The sequence below is a fragment of the Manis pentadactyla genome, chromosome Y, assembly GCF_030020395.1.
Source record: "Manis pentadactyla isolate mManPen7 chromosome Y, mManPen7.hap1, whole genome shotgun sequence".
NCBI lineage: Eukaryota > Metazoa > Chordata > Mammalia > Pholidota > Manidae > Manis > Manis pentadactyla.
The window spans coordinates 6,442,814-6,469,653 of NC_080039.1; the positions used below are offsets into that span (position 1 = coordinate 6,442,814).

The 26,840-nt window shown below is 38.1% G+C and overlaps 1 pseudogene; it reads right to left on the minus strand.

Annotated features, from left to right (window-relative positions):
• Window positions 1-531: 531 nt before the first annotated feature.
• LOC130682098 (NF-kappa-B-activating protein-like) lies at window positions 532-26,605 on the minus strand (annotated as a pseudogene).
• Window positions 26,606-26,840: the final 235 nt, after the last annotated feature.

The following is a 26,840-nucleotide window of genomic DNA, read 5'->3' on the forward strand; positions in this document are numbered from 1 at the left end:
AGAGCAGACTATATATGGTATTATACAAGTCAATTTCCAAATTCCAGATTTGCTTTTTTCAGCAATGCCTTCATTCTGTTAACAAAAGTGGCCCCCTGTGAGTTTCTACAAGTCCATTTGTAACATATTCAATGTACATGAATAATAATTTCCCATGAGTGCATTTGGGGTGGGGGTGAGGGTGGGGAATCACATGGAGCTAATAGTAGTACTGTCCCATGGTGTGAGAGTAAAGTTTCTCTCTCACTGACACTTTCTCTCAATTTCACCTCCCCCGGTATGATTCCATTCATAATCTCGATATTTAAACCAGAAAGTTATTATGGACAATCCAAAATAACCCAAGGAACATGCTAAAGTTCTACCAATGATCAGCTTCTAACTGAAGGACTGAAGGAATTAAATAGAAGGCACAGTAGCACTGAAATATTTCAAATCATAGTAATCTTTTTGTGTATATATTTGCGTGTGTGTGTATCCTATACTTTCTCTCTTGTTGTTAAAAATGTCTGCTGAACAATTAGGAAATACTTATTTGTCATCTTTCCCTTTAATTTTTTTTGTATACCATCTCTCAAACACTGGCCAGGATCTCATTTTCTCTCTTTCACCTCTCTTCTTGGTTAAAGGATGCCAGGGCTCTCTTCTCATCAGCATGATTGATCTGGTTTTCTTTCTGCAGTTGCACAGCCTCCATTTGGTGATGCCTGGAGATAATTTTATTTTTGGCTTAATTTCTCAGGAATTCTTCTCATGGTACTTCCACACTAATCATTTTTTAACAAAGGGTGTTCTATTTTGAAAGCTGACAAATAGGAACGGTTTATGGGTTCAATTTTTAAAAGATCACTTGTTTTATCAACTGATGCATCCTTTGGTTCATTTCTAGTATTCAAATAATGATTTCTGAGGCTCTGTCAACATCAGGAATGTATTAAATTTCAGATACTACAGGCATAAGTCTATTTCTGTTGTTTCCTGTAGAACAATCAGAAACGGGAAAATTATTAAACTTTCTATATGATATGTAGCATTTGCCTTTGTGGAATTAATAGTAGGACAGATGAAAAGATTTAAGTTGATGATCAACTCAAAATTCTTCAAGGTTCTAACTTATCATATAACCAAATGAACCAAGTCTAAATCTATCGTTGAGTCTCTAGTGAGTTTTATGGATGAATTTAACTTCCTTAGAATCCAGTAGTATCTCAGAAAATAGAGATTTAACACAAGGGTCAAATACGGAAGTATAAGGGCAGAGGCAGAGGGAAACCGTTACATTACTTTCAAAAGGCCTACTGGTTTGGAGGGAAAATTTCATGAAAACTTGCCTCTTTAATGCACAGTTGACTCTTGAACAACATGGATTTGAGGGTCCACTTATATGCAGATTATTTTCAATAAATATACTTAGAAGTTTTTTGTAGATTTGTAACAATTTGAAAAAACACTGTTGTTCCTTTAGCTGATTTTATTCTAAGCATACAACAGTATATAATACATATAACATATAAAATACGTGTTTATGTTATCTGTAAGGCTTCTGGACAACAGTAGGCTACTCATAAAGTTTGTAGGGAGCCAAAAGTTATATAATTTGGACTGCATGGGGATTGGTACCCCAACTCCTGCATTGTTCAAGGGTCAACTGTGTATGTAACTCAATCCCACAAAACCAGTTCAAAATTAAGCTTTACCTATGTCTGGGAAATTAGAGAAAACCAAGAAAGGGCAAGAGGGGAAAATCATTTTAAGTTAGTGTGAAGCTTGGGGAGTGGCAGGATGGACAGTCAAAGAGATGACAATGCACTTAGGTTGCTCAGGGTACAGTGAGAAGGGCTGTTTATTTGAAAGAAGTGCTACGTGAATGATGCTGAAATAAACATCTATGCTCACATCTCCTAGTAAATGGGAAAGATTTTCTCCTGGGTTTCTAGGTATAGAGTTGCTGGGTCAGAAAGCATATGAATGCTCAACTTCCCAAGACAATCTCAGACTGTTTTCTAAAATGACTGTACCAATTTATATCACTAATAGCAATATTTAAGAGATCCTGTAGACCCACATCCTCTCAAATGCTTGGCATTGTTTGAATTTTTATCTATCAAATGGGTGTAAAATGGTACATCAGTACACTTTTGATCTTCAGTTCCCATGATAGTGAGTAATTTTTGTATATGTGTAGGCCACGTATATTTCTTCTTCTATCAAATGCCTGCTTGTGTCTTTCTCTCATTCTTCTTTTGAGTTATTTACAGGTATTCTTTAAAGATTCTCAGTACTAACTCTTTATCAGTTGTGTGTACTGCAAGACGTTATCCTAGCTTGGAACTTGTCATTTTATTTTGATTAGTATATGTTTATTGTTTTCCTTAAGAAATGCTTTCCCACCCTAAGATATAATAGATATCTGCTCATATTTTATACAAGGAGGGTTAAAGTTGTTTTGACATTTAAGTCCTTAAGCTGTATGATTTTGGTGAGGGTTCTACTTCATTTTCCATATGGATAACCATTTTTCCTCCTCCATTTACTGAATATACCTTTCTTTCCCCACTGATCTGACATGCCATCTCTTTCATAAAACGATGTCCATACATGTATGGCTCTGCCTCTGGGCTCTTTACTTCATCCCACTGAACAACTCGTTTGTTCCCTCCATGCTTTGTAAAGTGCTATGTTTCATAATAGATCCTCATGTCTGGTAGGGCAAATCTCATCTTCCTATTCTTCTTCAGAAGTGACCTGGCCATTCTTTTCGGCTCTCTCGTCTGACACATCAATTTCAGAGCCATCTTATTAAGTTTCATGAAAAACTCTGTGATTTTGATTAGAACTGCACTGAATGAACAGATAAACTTGGAAAAAACTTACAATGTTGCCTTCCTATCCTGGGACAAGGTACCTCTCCATTCATTTAGGTCTTCTTTAATGTCTCTTAAAAGTGCTTTATAGTTTTCCCTACAGAGGCATTGGATGTGTTTTCTTAAGGTTTATTCCTAAATCCTTCATATTCTCTGAACTTAATATAAATGTTTCCTTTTTACTTAATACGTTTTCCAGTTGTTTCCTGGTACACAAAAATGCAGCTGATTTTTGTGCCGGATAACCTTACATCCAACCATTTGTTACTCCCTTCTATTATTTATAATTCATCTGAAGATTCTTTAGTATGTGTCTATGAAAAAATTCATATTTTTTATGTAAAATCATTTTTCTATGTAAAAAATCATATTCACAAAAAATGAGTTACATCCTCCTTTCCAATTCTTATGCCTCTAATTTATTTTTCTTTTCATACTGTGCTACAACTCAGATATAACATTTTCAAATGTTGATCCTCAGAATTCCAAGATTCTGGAGGTGCTCCAGGGGTTCTGCACACTTTTGCCTCCAACATCATTTTAAAATATGCACCTACTTTAAAAGCCCATAAAAGTTAAAAAAATCCAAAATTCAGTTTTGTTTTGGTCCTGATGCCCTATCAGTTCATTATTCCTTTTCCTCCTGGTACTTTTCTTTATCTTCCATAACTTTATATTCATTTTCCCATGCTGAATCTGATGTCTGTCATTACCATTTTCTGCTCTCAAATCTCAGTGTTCACAGAGAACTACAGGGTCCACATTCTCTGACTCCACAGAGAACTGGAGAAAAACTCAGAAAACAGGAACACTGACTTATGAAAATGCTTTCCTAACTACCAGAATGCCACATTCCTCATAGGGCAGTGATAAATACCTGAATTTAACTATATCCTCAGAGGATAAACTGTCTAAACTAAAAGACAAACTAGGAAAGGACACTGGAAAGATGGATTCTTTGAAGCTGGAGATACAACTGAGTTTGAGGCAGAGGTACATACATATTTGGAATTTTAGGCAACCACATTTGTAACAATAAAACCAATACTAAACTAATATTTATGTTCTACTTTTCATTTGGAAAAGTCACTTAATGAAAACCAATCACCAAAACATAATTCTGGAACTAAGAAAGAGGAAAATATCTAATCATGGAAACAGACCTCAGTGGAAAGAACATATCTGCTGCCACTCATTACATAGCCTGAGTGCTCAAATGATGCAATTTCTTCACTTGTCAAGCTAATTTCACCTCTTTGTGGGGTATGTTTCCAGCTTTTACATGTTCAGTCATAGCTGTACCTTCACCAGGTAGCAGCGCATGATCATAGCTACAAAGTAATTCTGAATTCAAAAAAGGTCCATTACAAAAAGGTGATCTTCTAAAGAAAGCACAAAAAAACCACCTTCCCTCACAAAACAGTAGGAATAACTGTTGCTGAGTGGCAGCATGTTGAGAAACCCAGTATTACTTTTCTTGAGTTAGTGAACATTGCACTGTGTCCTAAATAACTATCCAGAAATACAGACATACTTTGGAAGAACAAAAGAACTATGGTATTGAGTACAGATTTATAACCATCAACTTATCCCCATAGACCTTGAGTTTATGGCTTCTGCCTCTAGTGAATTCCTTTTCTATTAAAAAAAGTAAAGAAATAATATATCTCTGGAAGCAACCAAAGTGTCCATCAACAGATGAATGAATAAAGAAGATGTGATACATATAGACAATGTAACATTATTCAGTCTTAAAAAAATAAAGAAACCGGACCATTTGTGACAACACTGACAAATAAGCCAGGCAGAGAGACAAATACCATATGACTTATTCATGGTATCTAAAAACAGTACAAAACAGAATGTACAAAACAGCTGTAGACTCAGAGACACAGAGCTAAGTGACTGGTAGTTACCATGGGGGAAGGGTTGGGGTGGGTGAGTGTGGAGGGTAAGAGAGATAAAGGGGTACAAAAATCTCAATCATAATATAAATAGGTCATGGGGATGGAAGTGCAGCATGGAGAATATAGTCAATGATTCTGTAACATCTTCCTATGTTGACAGATAGTAACTGCACTCATTGGGGTGAGGATTTAATAATGTGTGTAATTCCTGAAGTACTGTGCTGTATACTTGAAACCAACATAAATTTCTCCATCAACTATACTTCAATAAAAAAAGAAAAAATGTATCTCAAATTTGCATACCTTTTAGACTTATAACCAATAACAATGCTATATAATAACAAGTAATAATGTTCATTCAATGGGACTTTAAAAACTACCATCCCTTCATTTAATTCACTGACTACTTCTTGAATACCTATTAAACTCAAAGCCTGTAATATAAAAGTAATATCTGCTCTTGTGGAATTTACATATTAATAAGGATATTAATAGCAACACAAAATAGGATATACAATACACTGCACAAAAGAAATAGAAAATGCTGTGAAGACTACAGGATTAAAGAGGGATAGGAATCATACCTACCTATGGAGGAAAGGTACTGGGAATCTGCACATGCCCCGTCCTTTTGAAAAGGGCTTTGACGGAAGGTAAGGATTTTAACAGGGCGAGATTGGAGGCAGTAAAGAAACCAGGGCTGGGAATAGAAGGTAAGGCATGTTGGGAGAAGAAATAAGGTGAACAAGGCACAAAGTCGGAAAGTGAACAGTAAATACAGGGAAGTTTCAGTTCTTCTCAGTTGGAACCTGGGGTATAAACAAAGGAGTAGAAGGAGATAAGCTTAGAAAGGTAAGTTAGGGCCATACTTTTGGGAAGGTACTTTAGATATTATAAATATACTGTTACTTACTTCAGAAGTTTATCATCTTGAGAGACAAGTGTTTTTGGAGCCTCTGGGCCGACTAAATCTGAGAGTCCTTCAGGCTCTGCTTGAAGGACGTTCAGAAACATACTCACACTTTGACTACTCAGTTAGTATGCTTCCTGGGTTTTGAATCTGGGTCTATCAGAAGCAACCTACTTAATCAATCATTCCAGGGGTACCCCAGAAACTCTTCTTGAGAAGCTTTAGAGCTTGAATCACTGGAATCTTTCTGCTCTTCTTTGACTTCTTTTTCTTGAATTTCTTCCTGTAATGATTATAATTTGACACAAATTGATTTAATATTCCCATGTTAAAGGCCATCTCATTTTGTCAAGGCAATGAAAAGACTGATTAAAATGATTTAAATTCTCATCTTATTCAAACTTGTTAAAGGATTTTTATTAATTTTTTTTCTAACTTATTTAACTAAATCATGTTTCCCTATTAAAAAGATTCCTACAGGGGAGCAGAGCCAAGATGGCAGCGTGAGCAGAGCAGTGGAAATCTCCCAAAACCATATAAATTTTTGAAAATACAACAAATACAACAATCCCTAAAAGAGAGACCAGAAGATCCAGGATAACAGCCAGGATACATATACACCTGCAAGGACCCAGCGCCTCATGAAGGGGGTAAGGTACAAGGTATGGCTTGTCCGTACACAAGCGCCCCTCACCCCAGCTCCCAGTGGGAGGAGAGGAATCAGTGTGGGGAGGGAGAGGAAGCTCAGGACTGCTAAATAACCAGCCCTAGTCATCCGCACAAGAAGCACAGACACACAGTGCGTGGGGTGCTGGATATTAGGGAAACAGGACAGTAACCTGTGAGTGCCTCCCTGCAGCCAGTGCCCCTGGGACAAAAGAAAAGCAAGTAGTTTTTCAAAGTCTTAAAGGAACAGGGTACCCACAGCTGGACGGAAGCATCCCAGGACACTTAGCCCAGCAGCTGGGAATCTCAGGGAACTCCAGGCACCCTAACCACCCGGGCGGCAGCACAGCTCTGAGGTCCCTCATGGCGATAAACAGCCTCCCGCCTATTCCCCCTCCAAGAGGGGGTCTCTGCCGCAGCGGAGCAGCAGCCTGAGAGCGGCCACACACACAGCAACCTTGTGGAGATCTACAGTGGCCAGGCAGGAATCAGAGACCCTATCTGCATGCAGCTGCCCAGCAGAGGCCGCTGGGGGTCGCCATTCTCCCAGGAGAGGAAGGCCACAAACTAGCAAGAAGGGATGTTCTCCCAGCCGACACACGCGACAGCTCCACACAACTACCTCTATCGCCATGAAAAGGCAGAATAATTTGATCCAGACTAGAATCACAGAGACAACCCCTGAAAAGGAGCGCGGAGAGATAGAACTAACCAATCTCCCTGAAAAAGAATTCAAAATAAAGGTCATACCATGCTGATGGGGCTGCAGAGAAAAATCCAACAGCTAACGGACAAAGTAGAAAGGGAAACTACAGAAATGAAACAATCTCTGGAAGGATTTAAAAGCAGAATGGCTAAGATGCAAGAGGCCATTGATGGAATAGAAACCAGAGAACAGGAACGCATAGAAGCTGACGCAGAGAGAGATAAAAGGATCTCCAGGAATGAAACAATATTAAGAGAGCTGGGTGACCAATCCTAAAGGAACAATATCCGCATTATAGGGGTACCAGAAGAAGAAGAGAGAGGGAAAGGGATGGAAAGTGTCTTTGAAGAAATAATTGCTGAGAACGTCCCCAAACTGGGGGAAGAAATAGTCGCTCAGACCACAGAAGTACAGAGAACTCCCAACAGAAGGGAAACAAGGAGGACAACACCAAGACACATAATAATTAAAATGGCAAAGATCAAGGACAAGGACGGAGTATTAAAGGCAGCGAGAGAGAGGGAAAAGGTCATCTACAAAGGGAAACCCATCAGGCTATCATCAGACTTCTCACCAGAAACCTTATGGGCCAGAGGAGAATGGCATGATATGTTTAATGCAATGAAACAGAAGGGCCTTGAACCAAGAATACTATGTCCAGCAGGATTATCATTTAAATATGAAGGAGGGATTAAACAATTCCCAGACAGGCAAAAGGTGAGAGAATTTGCCTCCCACAAACCACCTCTGTAGGGTACTTTAGAGGGACTTCTCTAGATTGGAGCACTCTGAAGGGTAAACAGATGTCAACAGAGAAAATAAAATCACAGCAAAGAAAGCAGAACAACCAAATACTAAATAAAGGCAAAAAATAAAATGAACTACCCACAAAAGCAGTCAAAGGAAACACAAAAGAGAACAGAATAAAACACCCAACATATAAAGAATGGAGGAGGAGGAATAAGAAGGGAGAGAAACAACGAACCATCAGACAGTGTTTATAAGAGCTCATTAAGCGAGTTAAGTTAGACAGTAAAATACTAAAGAAGCTACCCTTGAAACTTTGGTAGCTATGAATCTAAAGCCTGCAATGGCAATAAGTACATATCTTTCAATAATCACCCTAAATGCAAATGGACTGAATGTACCAATCAAAAGACACAGAGTAATAGAATGGATAAAAAAGCAAGACCCTTCTATATGCTGTTTACCAGAGTCTGACCTCAAACTCAAAGACATGCACAGACTAAAAGTCAAGGGATGGGAAAAGATGTTTCATGCAAACAACCAGGAGAAAAAAGCAGGTGTTGCAGTACTAGTATTTGCAGATAAAATAGACTTCAAAACAAAGAAAGCAAAAGAGATAAAGAAGGACTTTACATAATGATAAAGGGTTCCATCCAACAAGAGGATGTAACCATTATAAATATATATACACCCAACACAGGAGCACCAACATATGTGAAACGAATACTAACAGAATTAAAGGAGGAAACAGAATGTAATGCACACATTTTAGGAGTCTTCAACATACCACTCACTCCAAAGGATAGATCCACCGGACCGAAAATGAGTAAGGATACAGAGGCACTGAACAACACACTAGAACAGATGGACCTAAAAGGCATCTACAGAATTCTACATCCAAAAGCAAGAGAATACACATTTTTCTCAAGTGCACATGGAACATTCTTCAGAATAGACCACATACTAAGCCACAAAAGAAGCCACAGTAAATTCAAAAAGATTGAACTCCTACTAACCAACTTTACAGACTACAAAGGTATAAAACTAGAAATAAATTGCACAAAGAGAGCAAAAAGGCTCACAAACACATGGAGGCTTAACAACATGCTTCTAAATAATCAATGGATAAATGAACAAATTAAAATAGAGATCAAGCAATATATGGAAACAAATGACAACAACAACAGAAAGCCTCAACTTGTGTGGGATGCAGCAAAAGCAGTCATAAGAGCAAAGTATATAGCAATCCAGGCATATTTAAAGAAGGAAGAAAAATCCAAAATGAATAGTCTAACATCATAATGATCAAAATTGGAAAAAGAACAACCGCTGAGAAGGAGCATGGAGAGATAGACCTAACCAATGTCCCTGAAAAAGAATGCAAAATAAAGGTCATAACCATACAGAAGGAGCTGCAGAGAAAAATGCAAGAGCTAACAAAGTAGGGAGGGAGACTACAGAAATAAAATAATCTCTGTAAGGATTTAAAAGCAGAACGGATGAGAGGCAAGAAGCCATAGATGGAACAGAAACCAGGGAACAGGAATGCATAGAATCTGATGCAGAGAGAGATAAATTATCTCCAGGAATGAACAAATGAGGCCTAAAGTCAGCAGAAGGAGGGAAATAATGAAGATCAGAGAAGAAATAAATAAAGCTGAGAAGAATAAAACAATAGAAAAAAATCAATGAAACCAAGAGTTGGTCCTTTGAGAATATAAACAAAATAGACAAGCCTCTAGCCAGACTTATTAAGAGAAAAAGAGAGTCAACACACATCAACAGAATCAGAAACGAGAACGGAAAAATCACAGTGCTTTCCACAGAAATACAAAGAATTATTAGAGACTACTATGAAGACCTATATGTTAAGAGCTGGAAAACCTAGAAGAAATGGAAAACTTCCGAGAAAAATACAATCTTCCAAGACTGACCAAGGAAGAAACAGAAAATCTAAACAAACCAATTACCAGCAGAGAAACTGAATCAGTAATCAAAAAAACTACCCAAGAACAAAATCCTCGGGCCAGGTGGATTTACCTCAGAAATGTATCAGACATACAGAGAAGACATAATACCCATTCTCCTTAAAGATTTCCAAAAAACAGAACCTTTGGGAATTTCCCAAACTCTTCTATGAAGCCAACATCACCCTAATGCCAAAACCAGGCAAAGACCCCACAACAAAAGAAAATTACAGACCAATATCCCTGATGAACGTAGATGCAAAAATACTCAACAAAAAAGTAGCAAACTGATTTCAAAAATATATCAAAAGGATCATACACCATGACCAAGTGAGATAAATTCCATGGATGCAAGTATGTTACATTACATTTGAAAATCCAACAACATCATCCATCACATTAAGAAAAAGGACAAATAGCACATGATCATATACATAGATGCTGAAAAAGCATTTGACAAAATTCAACATCCATTCATGAAAAAAGCTCTCAACAAAATGGGCATTGAGGGCAAGTATCTCAACATAAAAAGGCCATATATGATAAACCCACAGTCAACATCATACTAAACAGTGAGAAGCTGAAAGCTTTACCTCTGAGATCTGGTACAAGACAGGGATGGCCCCTCTCCTCACTGTAATTCAACATAATACTGAAGGTCCCAGACATGGCAATTCAACAAAGCAAAGAAATACAAGGCATCCAGATTGGTACTGAAGAAGTTAAACTGTCACTATTTTCAGATGACATGATATTGTACACAAAAAACTCTAAAGACTCCACTCCAAAACTAGTAGAACTAATATTGGAATTCAGCAAATTTGCAGGACACAAAATTAACACACAGAAATCTGTGGCTTTCCTACAGACTAACAATGAACTAATAGAAAGAGAAATCAGGAAAACAATTCCATTCACAGTTGCATCAAAAAGAACAAAATACCTGGGAATAAACCTAATCAAGGAAGTGAAAGACCTATACCCTGAAAAGTGTAAGACATTCTTAAGAGAAATTAAAGAGGACACTAAAAAATGGAAACTCACTGCATTCTCTTGGCTAGGAAGAATTAATATTGTCAAAATGGCCATCCTGCCCAAAGCAATATATGGATTTGAAGCAATGCCTATCAAATTATCAAAAGCATTCTTCAATGAACAGGAACAAATAGTTCGAAATTCATATGGAACAACAAAAGACACCAAATAGCCAAAACAGTCCTGAGAAGGAAGAATAAAGTGGGAGGAGATTTCACTCCCCAAGTTCAAGCTCTACTACAAACCCATAGTAATCAAGACAATTTTGCACTGGCACAAGAACAGAGCCACAGACCAGTGGAACACAATAGAGACTCCAAACATTAACCCAAACACAGATGGTCAACTAATATACGATAAAGGAGCAATGGACATACAATGGGGAAATGTCTGTCTCTTCAACAGATCGTGCTGGCAAAACTGGACAGCTACACATAAGAGAATGAAACTGGATCACTGTCCTACCCCATACACAAATGTAAACTGAAAATGGATCAAAGACGTGAATGTAAGTAATGAAAACAAAACTCTTAGAAAAAAACATAGGCAAAAATCTCTTGGACATAAACATGAGTGGCTTCTTCCCAAACATATCTCCCTGGGCAAGGGAAACAAAAGCAAAAATAAACAAGTGGAACATTATCAATCTGAAAAGCTTCTGCACAGCAGAGGACACCACCAATACAACAAAAAGGTACACTACAGGATGGGAGAATACATCCATAAATGACAGATCCAATAAAGGGTTGACATCCAAAATATATAAAGAGCTCACACACGTCAACAAACAAAAAGTAAATAATCCAATGAAAAAATGGGCACAGGATCTGAACAGACAGTTCTCCAAAGGAGAAATTCAGATGGCCAACAGACACATGAAAAGATGTTCCACATCACTTGTCTTCAGGGAAATGCAAATTAAAACCACAATGAGATATCACTTCACACCAGTAAGGATGGATACCATCCAAAAGACAAACAACAAATGTTGGTGAGGTTGTGCAGAAATGGGAACCCTCCTACACTGCTGGTGGGAATATAAATTATTTCAACCATTGTAGAAAGCAGTATGGAGGTTCCTCAAAAATCTCAAAATAGAAATACCATTTGACCCAGGAATTCCACTTCTAGGAATTTACCCTAAGAATGCAGCAGCCCAGTTTGATAAAGACAGATGCACCCATATGTTTATCGCAGCACTCTTTACAATAGCCAAGAAATGGAAGCAATCTAAGTGTCCGTCATTAGATGAATGGATAAAGAAGATGTGGTACATATACACAATGGAATATTATTCAGCCATAAGAAGAAAACAAATCCTACCATTTGCCACAACATGGATGGAGCTAGAGGGTATTATGCTCAGTGAAATAAGGCAGGTGGAGAAAGACAAGTACGAAATGATTTCACTCATATGTGGAGTATAAGAACAAAGAAAAACGGAAGGAACCAAACAGCAGCAGAATCACAGGATCCAAGAGTGGACTAACAGTTACCAAAGGGAAAGGGACTGGGGAGGAAGGTTGAGAAGGGAGGGATAAGGGTGGGTATAAAGAAAGGGGGCATTACTATTAGCATGTATAATGTGGAGGGGGTAAATGTGGAATGCTGTACAACATTGAGAAGACAAGTTATGATTCTACAGCATCTTGCTGCACTGATGGACAGTGACTGTAATGGGGTTTGTGGGGGAGACTTGGTGAAGGGGGAGCTTAGTAAACATAATGTTCTTTGTGTAATTGTAGGTTAATGATAACAAAATTTAAAAATGTGAGATAAAAAAGGATCCCTTCAGAGACAAATGAAATACAATTTTCATGTTACGGAAAGATAATGGAAATAAAGTGTTTAAAAAACAGCTTTTACCAATTTGAGCATCAATAATTTAAAGTGTAATAGCTTAAATACGTATCAAATTTGTTTTCATAATCAAGGAAGTGAAACCAAATCATTATTTTGAAAAGTCATAAAACAAAAAAAATTGAAGTAAGCCATTATTGTGCCCTTGTTATATAAACTAAATTTCATGGTAACCAAATAGCTGAGGGTAGGCTTCTCTTATAGAATTATCTACCTAATAAATGAAGAATGTAGGCCAGAATTAGACTATCAATATTTTGCAATCCCACTTAGGCAATGACCATCAATGGCTGTTAGTATGACAAAGAGAGACAACCAGACATTATTTTCCTCCTGATAGAAGTATGCAATACCAGCTAAAAAGTACTCCTGCCAAAAATTTACATCTGAACCTCATCACGTCTCTAGACCTAACTATCAATCTATAGGAAACATAGAAGCCAGAGAACATGTTAAAAGTACACTATAAGACTATGATCAGCAAAATTCATACTGCAGGAAATTCTAAGGTAAATGATTTGATTTCTTCAATGAATAAAATGCAGGAACAAAAAGGGGAACCTATTGATTTAAAGAGATGTACAAGATATATCAACCAATTGCACTTTGGGTCCCAATTTGAATAAACTGGACAAGAAACTGAGAACTGACAAAGTACTGTTAAATATTTCAGACATGATAGTAATATTGTGCTTACAGTTTTTTTTACAAAACTAACATCTATCTTTTAGAGAAACATGCTGGTTTACGGATGAAATGATATCTTGGATTGGTTTCAAAATAATGGGGTCACTGGAGACTTCCTGTGAGTTGAAAATTATCAAGCTGGGTGATAGTTACATGGGGGATCATCATATTATTTTACTTAATATCTTACATAACTTTATATATATTTGAACTTTTCAAAATAAAAATTGAAGGAAAAAACTGACAATTTGCATTTCTTCTTTTCTGTTTTATTGGCTTTCTTTGCTCTCCTTTTTGCATCATCATCTGCAAATTAAACCACATTATAGTTAAAAAAATTAAACTCTAAAACCCCAAAACTTTTGAGTAGATAAATATCCTGTTGCCCGATTTGCTGAAACATAGAAATTAATTCAAACATTTATTGCTACTCATCACAAAATGTGCTAGGCATTGGGGACACAGAATTAAAGTCACACAAAGTATTAGGTGATACAGGACGTTGTTATTAATTTTACTGTATGAGATAATAGTATTGTGATTAAGTAGGAAATGTCCTTGTGTTCTAGAGGTGTATACAGAAATATTTAGGATGGTACAGTGATATTTGTAATTTACTTTCAGTATCTCCACAAAAACTCACATTTTTTAAACAAATATGTCAAAATGCTAACAAATGTTAAAATCTTGGGTGCTCTGGGCATATAGAGGAGTCTCAAAAGCAGGCTGATTTGGGGAGGGTAATTGAGGAATGGTTGCCCAGGAGAAGGTGATTCTTAAGCTAGTTCTTTCAAAAACCAGGTTTTTAAAAAAGCAATGCACACCCATTGCTGAGATGAGTAAGCCAAGCCACATGGAGGGAGGGTCTGGTGTCATGGGCAGATAAGACTCTCTGTGCCAAGTAACAGAATCAAGAGAAAGGCCATGGAATACTGAGGAGACAGAAAGTAGTTCTCAGGCTACAGGATGCTGCAAGAGAGAGACCCAGGTCTATGTGATTACTGAGGCATCGGTCAGGACCCAACTTCACCCTGACGGCTATGGAGAGCTACTGAAGGACTTTAAGTAGGGGACTGACCTGCTAGGATTTGTGCTTTACAGAAGTTCCGTCTTCCGGCAGTGAGGAAGGAAAGTGACAAGGGGGGCCAGGAAACCCTGGTGACATCAGCGGAAGGAGCACCTTTGTGTCATGTGTCCCCAGTGGAGGCGCCCTCTGTCCAGCAACAGCCAGGAGAGGGCACAAAAGGATGGCTTATTGTGATGTGCCACCCTACAGGAGGTGTCTTTCACAATCAGCTGCCGGGAAGGGGTCTTTTACGATGTGCCTTTTTGAAAACTGCACAAAGGTGCCCACTGAGTGTGAGAATTTCACAGAAGAGCTGCTCTGCTGAGCAGACACAGCCTGTATGGTTTGGTTCAGCACCACGTGTCTCAGAACCCAACCCCAACTTGCTCCCATGCCACATGCCTTGTGCGATTACACACAACCAATCTGGAGCCATACTGCTTAGGTGTGAATCCCAACTGTGTGTCCCTGAGTGCGGTACTTGGAAACTGCTCTATTGCCTCCATTTCCCATCTCTAAGATGTATCCAACAGTTACCACTGTGTGTACTGAACAGCAATAGTGAATATCAAGTACTAAGCAGGGTGGCTGGCACAGTGAGTGAGTGTTCATAAACTCTTGTCCCTTATTGTTGTTTTTAAAACCTTCCTCTAAAATAAGCTTTAAGAACCACAACTTGGTTGGAAGCTAGGTTTGCAGAATGATGCTGTCTTTCTTACCACTGGAGTCTGTTTCAGAATCAGAGTCACTGTTACTATCATCAGAATACTTCTTATGTTTTCTTTTAGATGAGTTTTTCTTTCTCATTTTCTTGGACCTTTCTTTTGAATGACTAGATTTCTTCTTCTTCTTTTCTTCTACATAAAGCAGAAATAAAAAACTTACTTCTAAAGAGGAATTTCTGAGTACCAATTTTATTATATTTGAAATACTGAAAAGGAATATATGACAGGCAATTTGAATAAAAGCGACGTCCAATATTCAACTATATATAAATGTGTTTTGTAACTCCTCAATAAAAAAAGCTCTGTATTTAAAGAATACCTTCTCAGGTAGAAGACGAAGTGATACATTTCTTTGGCCCTTCGTCCTCTACTGGTGTATGTTCATCAGAGGTGAATTTAAGGAAAACAGTTATAAGCATCAGAAAAGTGATGAAATATAGACCACGGAGTATAAAAGTATAGGCTTGAAAATTTTCAGGAACAAATTGATTGAGAAACATTAAAAGCAAACACTGGACTGCATTTACAATTGTACAGTTCAAGGATCTACCACCTTCATAATCACATAATAATCGTTTACATTGCATAATGCCTTAGAGTTTACAAAGTGCTATTTCCTGAGTGAAAGCAGCACATGAGATTAGTATTTTCAAAAGAAACCACCGGGTGAAGGTCATGAACCATAAGGAAACTCAAAGAACTGTAGTCAAGAAGGCTGTGGGAGGACTTCCTAACTCTATTCTCTGTGTGCAAAGGCCACACGGCAGAGCAGCACCTGTCTGTCTCCCCAGAGCATGAAGCACCTGACAAACTACAGCAGAAGATATCATTCTGTTGCAAAAAATTCTGCAAATGGGCGTTATTAAAATTCTACAATAATTTAAAAGGGAATTTCTATATCATATAATCTTTTCCTCTGAAGATCACATCCGGAACAATTCAGGAATTGCCTAGAAATTATTCTTAGGGTTCCTTCGAACTCTTAATTTTTCGAGTGCAGATTCTATGAGTGTTTCCAAAGGCATCTATAAGAATAACTTTAGATAATAATGCTTTATCACCCCGTCACAAATGACAAGTTTACTTGTAAACTCAATGTATCAACTCAACCTAAAGATGACACAGAAATGGAAGACAGGGAGGAAGAAGCTTATCAATAGCACCAAAGAGAGAAAAAGTTAGGAAAAAAAGAAAGCATTAAGCCTTCAGATAATTTGATATAGGAAAATCTTCTGAACAAAACCATATTGGAATATTCATTTTTAAAAATGCCTCTGGGAATAGAACAGAGAGCTCAGAAATAAACCTACTCATATACGGTCAATTAGTTTACAACAAAGGAGGCAAAAATATATAATCGGGAAAGACAATCTTTTCAATAAATGGTACTGGGAAAATTGGACAGCCATGTGCAAAAGAATAAAAATGGAACACTATCTCACACCATACACAAACATTATTTAAAATGGATTAAAGAGTTGAATTTAAGACCTAAAACCATAAAACTCCCAGAAGGAAACATAGGTCCACTTCCAGGTATTTATCTGAAGAAAAGAAAACACCACTTGAAAAGATATATGCACCCCCATGTTCACAGCAGCATTATTTACAATAGCTAAGATATGGAAACAACATAAGTGTCCACTGGTGGATGAATGAATGAAGAAAATGTTGTATAGGAGAGGGGATCAACATGGCAAAACAGGAATATCTTGAGCTTATTTTCTTCCATGGAAGTTCCTTGACATAGTCTTGGAGATGATTTTAAATCTGACACCAAAAGATAAGCAAAGAAAGCAAAAATAAGCAAGTGGGGCTGTATCAAGCTAAAAACTTCTTCACAGCAAAGGCAACCATCAACAATGAATATACATTGGGAGAAATTATTTATAAATCATGTTATTTGGTAAGGGGTTAATATCCAAAATATATAAAGTACTCATACAATTCAGCAATAAAAAACAAAAATAAACCAATCATGAGGATAAATGTACAGGATAGGGAATAGAGTCAATAATAGTGTAGTATCTTTGTGTGACAGTTTATCAGAGTGAGCATTTACTAATGAATTTAGTTTTTGAATCACTATGTTTTATGCCTGAAACCAATGTACTATTGTATATCAACTACACTTCAATAAGAAAAAATAGCAAAAGGAAAAACCCAGGCAATCCAATTAAAAAATGAGCAGAGGACCTGCATAGAAAATTTCCCAAAGAAGGTATATAGATGGCAAATAGGTACATGAAAAGATGCTTATTTTCAGTAATTATGAGGGAAATGCAGATAACATCTCACACCTGTTAGAATAGCTATTACCAAACACCCAAGAAATAACAAGTGTTGGTGAGAATGTGGAGAAAGGGGAACCCTCATGCACTGTTGGTGGGAATGTAAATTGGTACAGCCGCTATGGAAAACAGTATGGAGGTTCCTTAAAAATTAAAAATACAACTGCTATATAGTCCAGCAATTCCACTTCCAGGTATTTATCTGAAGAAAACAAAACACAAACTTGAAAATATATATGCACCCCCATGTTCACAGCAGCATTATTTATTATAGCTAAGATATGGAAACAACATAAGAGTCCACTGGTGGATGAATGAATGAAGAAAATGTTGTATAGGAGAGGGGATCCACATGGCATAACAGGAATATTGTGAGCTTATTTCCCTCCATGGACACACCAAAATCTTCAAGTACCTATAGAGATATTATAGCTGAGAAAAAAAACAGAAGACTAGAAGAACAGATCTTACACAACTAAGGACATAAAGAAAAAGCCACAGTGAGACGGGTAAGAGGAATAGAGACATGGTCTAGTCAGAATGAACACCCCTGGGGTTGTGACCCACAAGGAGGAGGGATATCATGACCACAGAAATCCTCTCTGAGAAACAAGATGTCCAAGCACAACAGCCTGGTGGACCTGCACTGGGAAGATAAGCACCAATAATACCTGGCTTTGAAAACCAATAGGACTTATGTCTGTGATACCCAGAGGGCAGAGAGAAACTGAGTCCAATCTTAAATGGTGTGCATACAATATCCCTTGCTCTGAGGCTCAGTGCAGAGGGAGCATTTTGAAAAGTGCCTGGATTATACATGAACATGACCTATTGACTAATCTTGTGTATGTGCAGGCAGGGCAGGGATCTATTGCAATTTTCCCTTGGGATGGAAATGTCGATGGACACCATTTTTATTTCAATTCCGTTCTACCCGGCTGACCTGGTGCTGCCATTTATGACCTCTCTATCGACTGGAATCACTTGCATGTCCTTGGTGTTCCCCTGAAGACTTGTCTCACTAACCTGCCTGCCCTGGAACTCCTCCCAATTAGCTCTTCACCCTGCCACACCTGGTGGATGACCCTGGCCAGCACCAGTACAGCCGCTAAGTGGCTAAGTGTTCCCACCCCAGACTATCAGCCCTACACACTAGAACACCTGCAACATTCACAGCTGGACCTCACAGCCACCCACACAGCAGAGGCCTGCTCCACACACCAGTGCCAGTAGCTGTTGCAGATGGGCCTCATGGCCAGTTGCACTGAAGGCCAACCCTGCCCACCAGTGGGCTGCAGCAACTGCAGATGGGCCAGATGCCAGCCCCACACCCCAGCATGTTGTAGCACTCACAGTCAGGCCTAGCAGACAGTGGACCAGGGTACAGCCCTGTGCATCAGCATGTCTACACCAGTTGTGACCCAGGCAGAACAGGAGGGTGTATGCAGCTGACACAGAGGACTCCCCTGTGTTACCTGACTCAAGTGATCAGGGAGGTCTGCACTAGGAGGCCCCATAGGACATCTTCTGCATTAAGCCGCTCCTTTAAGACCAGGAAATATACCTAATCTACCTAATACATAGAAACAAAGACAGAGAATCAGACAAAATGAGGAAATCAGTATACTCCAAAGGGAAGGTAAGCCAAAGACATCAGAAAAAGAGCTGAATGAAACAGAGGATAAGCAATCCACCAGATAAAGAGTTCAAAGTAGTGGTCATAAAGAAGCTCACCAAACTCAGGAGGAGAATGGATGGACACAGTGAGAACTTTAAAGAAGAGATAAAAAAATATTTTAAAAAAACATTCAGAGCTAAAAAGTAACTAAAATGGAAAACACATTAGAGAGGATATTTATATTAGAGCACATATAAATGCTGTATGGGAAAATACATTTGCAACTGATATATCCAATAAGGGGTGAATATCCAATGTACTGGTGGAACTGAATACACATTTATCTGTCTATTTAGTTGGCCAACAAAACATGAAAATATGCTCCACATCAGTAGTCATCAGGGAAATGCAAATCAAAACTACACTGAGCTATCGCCTCACACCTGTCAGAATGGCCACTATCCAAAAGACAGGAAACAGCAACTGTTGGCAAGGATGCGGAAGAAAGGGAACTCTTGTGCACTGTTGGTGGGAATGCAAAATGGTGTAGCCACTGTGAAAAACAATATGGAGATTACTCAAAAAATTAAAAACAGCAATATCATACAATCCAGTAATTCCACTTCTGTATTTACCTGAGGAAAATGAAAATATTAATTTGAAAATGTACATGAGCCTATATGGTTATTGCAACATGATTTACAATGGACAAGATATGGAACCCACCTAAGTGTCCATCGATAGATGAATGAATAAAGATGTGGTACATGCACACAAAGGAATATAACTCAGCCATAAAAAAGAATGAAATCTTGCTATCTGTGACATGATGGATGGACCTAGAGGGTATTATGCTAGGTGGAATAAGTCAGACACAGAAACACAAATACCATATGATTTCTCTTACACGCAGGATCTAAAAAACAAACAAACAACAAACCTAGAAACAGACTCATACAGAGAACAAACTGGTGGCTGTCAGAGGGGTGGGGAAAGGGGAAAGTGAAATAAATGAAGGGGATTAAGAAGTACAAATTTCCAGTTAAAAATAAATAAATCATGGGGAATATAGCCAATAATATTGTAATATATTTTTATGGTGACAGAAGGTAACAACACTTACCATGGTGAGCATTTTGTAATGTATATAAATGTCAAATCACTATTCTGTACACCTGAAACTAATATGTTGACTATATGTCAATAAAAAATATTTTTTTTAATTAAGAGGGTAATAGGGTTATCAACAGCAGATTAAATGATGCAGAAGTGATCTGAAAGGTACAGTAGTGAACCAGGAAAAGACAAAAAAATATAAATGAGGATATTAAGCTTAAGGGACCTGTGGAATGTCAAACATACTAACATTCATATTATCAGAGTTTCAGGAGAAGAATGAAAGAAACAGAAAACCGATTGGAAGAAATAATGTCTAAAAGATTTCCAAACTTGATGAAGGAGATATCCAAGTCCAGGAAGCAAAGAGAGTCCTAAATAAGATGAACCAAAAGTGATTCACACACCACACACTATAATCAACATGTAAATATTTGAAGACAGAGAATCTTAAAAGCAGTAAGAGAAAAACAACTAGTTACATGTAAGTGTACCCCAAAACACTATGAACTAATTTTTAAAAAATTGAAGTACTTTGTTGTATAGTTGATATACAATATCACAATGGTTTCAAGCATACAATACAGTGATTCAACAGTTATACACATTATTAAATCCTCTCCCCAACTAGTGTGATTACTATCTGTCGACACAGAAATGTTACAGAATTGACTGTATTCTCTATGCTACACTTTCATCCCTGATTTTGGGCCTCTTTATCCCACACCACATATTTCATCCGCCCACCCCAAACTTTCCCCCATGGTAACCACAAGTCGCTGCTCAGTGTCTCAGAGTCGATTGTTTTGTTTGTTTGGTTTTTAGAGTCCACATACAAGTGAAATCATATGGCATCTTTTTCTGCCTGGCTTATTTCACTTAGCATAATACCCTCTAATTCCATCCTTGTTGTGGCAAATGGAATAATTTCTTTCTTTTTTATGCTTCGAGTAATATTTCATTGTATATATGTACCATATCTTCTTTATTCATTCAACTATTGACAGACACTTTGGTTAATTCCATATCTTGGCTATTGTAAATAACATGAAACAAACATGGGGCGCATATATCTTTTTGAATCAGAGATTGTGATTTTTCAGGTAAATTCCTAGAAGTGCAATTACTGAGTCATATGGTATTTCTATTTTTAGTCTTTTTAGGAACCTCCATACTGCTTTCCACAATGGCTGCACCAATTTATAGTCCCACCAGCAGTGTAGGAGGTTTCCCATTTCTCTACATCCTCACAATAATTGTTATTTCTTGAATGAGCTGAATTTTCAGCAGAAACTTTACAGGCCAGAAAGGAGTGGCATGATACATTCGATGCACTGAAAAAAATTTACAACCAACACTATTCTACCCAGCAAGGTTCTAAATCAGTATTGAAGGAGAAACAGGGAATTTCCCAGAAAAGCAAAAGCTAAAGGAGCTGATCAACACCAAACCAGCCCTTTAAAAAATGTTAAAGGGACTTATGTAATGGAAAAGAAAAGGCCATACCTAGAAACAGAAAAATCATGAAAGGAAAATCACAATGGCAAAGGTAAACATGTAGTAAAAATAGTGGACCAACGACCTACAAAGCTAGTATGAAGGTGAAAAGACAAAAGTAGTTAAGTTAATTATATCTACAGTAATTACTTAAGAGATACACAAAATAATAAGATGTAAAATATGACACCAAATACAGAAAACATGGGTGGGGTGAGGCAAGTAAATATGTAGTGCATTTAGAATGTGTTGGAACTTAAGTGACCATCACCTTATAAAAGACAACTCTATACATATGATGTTATATATGAACCTCATGGTAAAAACAAACCAAATACCTATAATAAATAAACAAAAATGAAGAGGAGGAAAACAAACATAACACTAAAGAAAGCCATGAAATCACAAGGGAAGAGAGCAAGAGAAGAAAACAAGAAAGAAGAACTACAAAAACAACCAGAAAACAAAGAATCAAATGACAATTAGTACACATCTACAAGTAATTACTTCCAATGTAAATGGGCTACATGCTCCAAGCAAAAGACACAGGGTGACTGAATGGATAAAAAGCAAGACCCCTCTATATGTTCCTTACAAGAGACTCACTTCAAACCTAAAGACACAAACAGACTAAATGTGAAGGTGCTTAAGTGGTAGAACTTTCTATCTGAATGGGCAAAGCCGGGGTAGCAATACTTACATCAGACAAAATAGACTTTGAAACAAAGACTGTAACAATAGACAAAGAAGGGCATTACATAACAATAAGGGGGATAATCTAAGAAGAGGTTATAATAACTGTAAATACCTAGGAATCCAACATAGGGCTAGCTAAATATATAAATATTGACAGGCATAAAGGGTGAATTTGACAGTAATACAGTAATAGTAGGGGACTTTAATACCCCCATTTACATCAATAGATAGAGCATCCAGAAAGAAAATCAGTACGGAAACACTGGCTTTGAACAACACATTAGACCAAATGGACTTAACATATACAGAACATTACATCCAAAACCAGCAGAACACACATTCTTTTCAAATGCACATGGAACAGTCTCCAGGACAAATCACATGTTAGGCCACAAAACCAGTCTCAATAAATTTTAAAAAATAGAAATCACTTAAATAAACTTAGGAAGACTGAAAATTTTCTGACCATGATGATATGAAACTAGAAATAAATTACAAGGAAAAAATTGGAAAAAACACCAACAGATGGAAGTTAAACAGCATGTTACTAAACAACCAGTAGGTCAAAGAAAAATCACAGGAAATTTAAAAATACTTGTAGAATAATGAAGATAGAAACACAATGGTTCAAAATTTTTTGAGATGCAAAAATAACAGTTCTAAGAGGGAATAGCAATATAGTCCTACCTAAAGAAACAAGAAAAATCTCAAATAAATAATCTAACTTTACACCTAACTGAATTAGAAAGAAAAAGATGACCCAAAGTGAGTAATGGGAAGAAAAAAAAAAGATTAAAGTAGAAATAATTGAAATAGAGACAAGAAAACAACACCAAAAAATTAATGAAACGAAGAGCTGGTTCTTTGAAAAGATAAACAAAATGGGTAAACTTTTAGTTAGGCTCATCAAGAAAAGAGGAGGACTCAAATTCAGAAATGAAGGAAGAGAAGTTACAACTGACACCACAAAAGTACAAATGCTTATAAGAGATTACTATAAAATTATATGCCAACAAATTGGACAGTCAAGAAGGAATGGATAAATCCTAGAAACATGCAATCTTCCAAGTCTGAAAAAGAAAATCTGAACAGACCAATTACTAGTAACAAAATTGAATTGGTAATCAAACACTCCCAAGAAACAAATTCAAGAACCAGATGGCTTTATAGGAGAATTCTACCAAACATTAGAGAGTTAATACCTATCCTCAAAGTATTCCAAAAACTGAGGAAGGAAAGCTTCCACATTCATCCTATGATGCCAACACCACCTTAATACCAAAACCATACAAAGACACTACAAAAAAGTGACAGACCAGTATCCCTTGTGAACATAGATGCAAAAATCCTCAACAAGAAATATCAGCAAACTGAATTTAAAAATACATTGAAAAGATCATTTATCATCACTAAGTGGAATTTATTACAAAAAGCTTTCAATCACTTACTCTGGTTCTGGATTCTTTGGAGAAAGTTCCCATACTTCAGGAGCTCCCAATTCTCCAATCCCCTCTTTCTCACTTAATCTCCTAGAAATATAGGTGTGTAAATTATAACTCCATGGCCTAAGTTCTGTTTACTAAATATATCATCAAATTCAAAGAAGTCCAGTTAAGTCCTATTTTCCCTTTACATTTTAAACTTTAAATTAATGAAAACTTTGTGTAAATGTAAACTCAGAGAATTTGATGTTTTGATAGTATTATCAAATGGTATAGACTACAAAGAGGCTAGGAGGCTGTCAAGTGTGTCCCTTCTGCTGAAAGACGGCAGAGCTCCTAATTGCCCATTTCATCTTCTGCAATATGTGACAGAAAACAGTTTTACATTTGGGAGTAACTTCATTTGCTTATACACATTCTTGAGAGTAAAGAGAAGTCTCTTCTTGTGATTTGGTCAAACATTCCATTCAAAGAAACTCAGGAATTAAAGAAGATAGCTAAAAAATAAAGCATTACAAGTAGAAAATCAAAGGAGCACTGAAAATGAAACAAACTTTTAAATAAAAATTGTACTCAGTGGCATACAGGGCTAGTTTTCTCTGTTTTCCCTAGTTCCTTTTTAGAAAAGGAATATATTCTCTATCTGCTCTTGGAGGACATGGGAAATTTTTCTCATTTATTTTTTATTTCTTCTCTTAATTTTTGCTCTCTCTCATAATAAACAAACACAAAAAACTAGGGCTCAATTCCACAAAGTTTAGCTGCTTGTGACTCTTTTTAAAAAAACACCTTTACAAAGTAAATGTAATTTATTTTGGTTTGATTGAATAAACCAGTTTTTACTTCTTTATTCATGGGAAAACGTGGTATAATCACACAGTTAGACTCAGTTTACCCCCTTGAGGAAACAGCCTATAAGGGGACACACTTAAAAACCTGAAACTGGGACATGCATACCGGGGAAAGAATGCCTGACAGGCAGGAAAGAGTATGCAGTCAAGGTCTCATCCCTGCTGCCACCTGGCTTTATCTGTACTCTTAGATAAATTATTTATCTTATATGTATTAAATGTACAAATGCAAATTTCATGTGAGAGGTTCCAAACATCCTTTGGTGAGGATTGTCCCTTAAGAAGCTGGTTGCTTTTTGATTGACACAGTGTGGGGGTAACTTCCTGAAAAATGTTATTTGGAGAGTTATGTCTCCAAACTTAACTCAGGCCTCTTTTTCCTTTTTCTGCCCCCATGCACCAAACCCTAACAGTTAACAATTAAGGACTATTTATTATGTTCCAGGCCCTAAATCATCACATAGCTCTGAGAGACTTTGTGCTAATTTTATCCCTTTTTAAGTTGTTAAGCAATTAAGCCCACAGGGGTTAAGTAACTTAACACTATTACCTAGTAAAGCACTGATGCTCAGTGAAATGTGTTCTGCTATCAACCGTACTTTGCTTCTCCCATCAACTTGGGCGATCTAATTCTGAAGCCTTTCCTCTTCATCACTATGCCTTATTACTTCCCACTTCTGGAGGGAAAAGATTCAAGAAGACATCTCCCAGCTACTGGACATTAACCTGACCCTCAATGCCTGTAATACTTTTATATTTCTTGTTTTTTCTTAAACACAGTACATGTAAAAGCACTTACTACAGTGCCTGATAATTTAACACTCATATAAGCTTTAGATATTAACACTTACACAGCGAAAGTTATAACCCTTTTCCTTTCTGCTTCTTAATTTATCCGTTCTTCCACTCCAGTACTCACTCTCCTTATAGGAGACCTGAACACCCTGACCTCACTTTTCATAGTCAAGACTGACAAGGTCTTTGTCAATGAAGGCTGATCTCAACAAGACCTTTCTCAATTTAGGCTAACCTACAGTTTAGAAGATCAGTTTTTCTACATTCAGTCATCTTCTCTCAGAGGCTTTTCTACCCTCCAATTTAAACCCCTTATCTCAGTCTTCCCCATCTCACTAAAAAAATATTGCCACTTACATATCATGGTATCTCAAACCTGTCTGACCATTCAACAAGTTGCCTGGCACTGCTAATTTTATGATCAGTTAAGTAGTGCTCCTCCTTTCCATGAACTTGTGGGGCATAAAAACATGATCGCGAATTATGGCAAAACCAAGCAAACGCTTCAATTCCCGTAGGTCTGGCTCTCGGCCATGTCTGCTACAATAAGGGGGGGGGGGACAAGAGAGGAGGGAGAGACCAGGGCACTGAATGATGCGGCCCTCGGGTGGGTGAAAGTCTAAGGGAAGAAAAGGGCGAATAAGGTGTTGTCGCGGGTAGACTGAAGGAAGGGAAGAAAATGGACACAGGCAGGCAGCGAGCACGAAATGCCAACAGTTAGAAAGATGAAAGACGAGGCGGACTCCGAAGGCAGGTGGGCTCCTCACAGCGAAGGTGCGCCCGTGTCACTCACTTCCGCCGCAGGCTCTCCTCCCTCTCCTTGTCCAGAAGGCTAGGCCACGGCTTGTCGCCCCCGGAGGGGCGCGAGTAGCCGCCGTAATAGGCGGACGAGGAGGCAGAAGCGAAGGGGGTGCCCGGTGGCGCAGAGGGCCGCTCTCGAGAGCGTGACCGCGAGCGGGAGCGACAGGACTGGTTTCGGGAGCCTTGGCTGTGGCTATTCCGGTCTCCCGACCGAGAGCAAGAACGCGAGCGCGAGCGGCGGCGCCGCAGGGAGAGGGTGGCTTTATTGGGCTTGGGGCTCTTCAACGAACTGCGGCGTTCCCCACCCGAAGCCTGCGGCCTCCCGCTCCGGGCTGCGCGAACCAGACACCGGAGCCATCACTGCCGCTCGTTCTCCGAAACAGCAGGAGAAACGGGCGCTTACGGAACCGAAGGAGCTCTCAGCTGCCGGGCTGCCGGAACCTTGCAAACAGTTCCGGGTACTTCCGCAAACCCCCCCCCCCCCCGGACCTAGGCCGTCCCCCAGAGGAACAGGATGTGTGTATCGGCATAAAGAGGCCGGTGGAGCAGCGGATCCGTCCATCGTTCCGGTTAGTGAGGCTGCTCACGTCTAA